Source organism: Alexandromys fortis, unplaced genomic scaffold (assembly GCF_014885135.2).
Source record: "Alexandromys fortis isolate MF-2015 unplaced genomic scaffold, M_Fortis_MF-2015_v1.1 scaffold_37, whole genome shotgun sequence".
Taxonomy (NCBI): Eukaryota; Metazoa; Chordata; class Mammalia; order Rodentia; family Cricetidae; genus Alexandromys; species Alexandromys fortis.
This window is the reverse complement of record NW_026067914.1, coordinates 11,522,832-11,525,545: the sequence shown is the minus strand read 5'-3', so window position 1 is coordinate 11,525,545 and position 2,714 is coordinate 11,522,832.

Genomic DNA, 2,714 nt, shown 5'->3' with positions numbered 1-2,714 from the left:
TTGTTGCTGAATCTATGATAATGGCTACTATTAGCACATTTAAAATGATATCTTACTCTAACATCATCACTCTAGACATATGGCACACACATTACAAACATATATATATATATACATATATATATATATACACACACACACACAGATTATTTCCTCTATATGTATTTGGATATTTTAACAGGTCTTTTTAAGAGGCAATTTTCATGAGTTTATCACATTGGTCACAAAATTATTCATCCAAGGTAACCTGAGTTGAGAAGCATGCTGTAATAATCAGAAGGCAATCACATTTGGGAATTCAGTGTTCCTAATGTAGCTCAACTCTCATTGTAACTAGCTTCATGAACTAGTCTTGGCCACCTAGGAACCAGAGAAAATTTTGTGATCATTTCTAAGGAAACTGTAGGGACAAGAGCAGTTTCTGGTAATATATGGCCACAAGACTAAAGTATTATAATTTATTTGGTAAATTGACAAAGTGAAAAGTTTAAAATTTGTTCTATATAGATCAAGGAGATAAAAGAGGTGTATTATGAAACACTTGGTGGGACTCTTCAGCATCTTTATCAACTTTGTGAAACACGTGTGTCAAGTTGTAGTCTTCATTTCCTACATGAAGGAGCAAAAGTAATTTTTATGGAAATTGCCTTTCAAAGGAATGTATCCTAAGCCCTCAAATATTCTACTTCATGAAGATTTTTAAAAAGAGGGCACTGCTTTTGCCAATATTCATGTTCATCCTTATTCTCTGACATAACATATTAGAACACTGGTACATGAGTTTTAGCAATGGAAAAAATTTGGAGAATTGAGCGGGTTAGAGATTCTAAGTTAGGAGGCTAAAACAAGATTCTTCATTTTTAACAAGATGTTAGGTGATAGTTTTTACTCCCTAGGGGTCACACTCTGTGTGTTTATATGCGAAAGATATCTTAAGGTTTGTCTCTTTGTAGAGGACATTATCAGTTACACTGTAAGAATCAGGCCAGCCAGATTACAGAATCTCCTAAACATAAGAATAAAAAAATTAAAAGATAATTTTGAAATGTTTTCCACAGATTTTTAGGTTTTAATGAATGCTTCTCAAAACCATTCTACTTCTATTATTTACAATTAAAAGTCTAGACTCATGTCATTATATCTTACCTCTTACATATATTGAGAATTTAATGACCTTTACCTCCAAGCATGAAGTACTTTTGTATACTACCAAGTCAGTGGACATCTTAGCAACTTCTTCCAAGTTAATCACAATATTCTAAGTAGTTCCATTAATATTTCCTTTTCCCTTAAAACTTGTTTGATACATTAGAATCTAAGGTGAAGCATATGACTTTTTCCTCAGTACCATCACAATACCATCTAATTTGAAATAGTTTTTGCTTTTCAATGTCTCCCAAGGCCACATATAATCTTATTTCCTATACTTCCATTAATATGTCTTCTTTGTTTTCTTGCTTTCTTCTAGTCATCCTGTTTTGATATTTCCTTCAATAGGGTAGGTGTTGGAATCCCAAGTAAATGTACAGCTGACAGATTCTTAGACAAACCCACAAGTTTACAACTTGTGGGGGACCCAACGTGCAGAGCATTGAGAACACCTGTCTTTTGGGTAGTCATTGTCAATTCTGTAGAAACCTTGTAAGCCATGACTCTTCTCCCTTTCAAAATGGAATTTATTCATAAAATACTACAGCAGTGTAACTTCTTCCTACACAGGCAATGGAATGACCTTCCATGGAACTTTAGAGTGATAATATTCACCCCTTTTATTAAAAAATTTATTTATTTAAAAATTATTTTTTCTCATTTTCCATACCAATTCCAGTTCCCAGTTCCTCCCCTCCTCTCATTTCCTCCACTTTCCCTAACATCCCATCACCCAATCTACTCCTCAGAGAGGGTAAGTCTTCTCGTGGGGAATCAAGAAAGTCTAGCATATTGCTTTGAGGCAGAACCAAGGACCTCTCCCTCCCCACTATATCTAGATTGAGCAAGTTATCCCTCCAACAAGAATGGTTTCCAAAAAGCCCTTAAAAACAATAGGGATAATTTCTGAGCTCACTGCCAGTGGTTCTACAATCTGTCCCAGCCATTAACCTATCACCCACATTCACAGGGCCTTGCTTGGTCCTATGTTGGTTCCTTCCCTATCAGACTGGAGTTGGTGAGCTCCCATTAGCTCATGTAAGCTGTTTCAGTGGATGTCCCATCATTGTCTTGACATCTTTGCTCATATTCTCATTCTTCCTACTTTTCAACTGGACTTTGGGTGCTCAACCCAGTGCTCTGGGGTGGATCTCTGTCTCTGTTTCTGTCAGTGGCTAGATGAAAGTTCTATGGTGACATTTAAGATAGTCACCAGTCTGACTATAGTTCAGGCACCCTCCCCACTAGTGCTTAGGGTCTTAGCTGTGTCATTTTTTTTTTTTTTGATTTCTGGGAATTTCTCTGAAGCCAGGTTTCTTGTTAGCCTCATAATGGCTCCCTCAATCAAGATATCTTTTTCCTTGCTCTCTGTCTCTGTCCTTTCCCCATCTCTATCATCCCTTTTCCTCAAGTCCTCTTCCCCCAACCCATCTCCTTTCCTCCTCCATTTCTACCATCCCTCCTCCTCCATCCCCCATGCCTCCAGTTTTCTCAGGAGATCTTGTCTATTTCCCCTTTCCAGGTGGGGTCTATATATTTTTCTCTTAGGGTTCTCCTTGTTACAC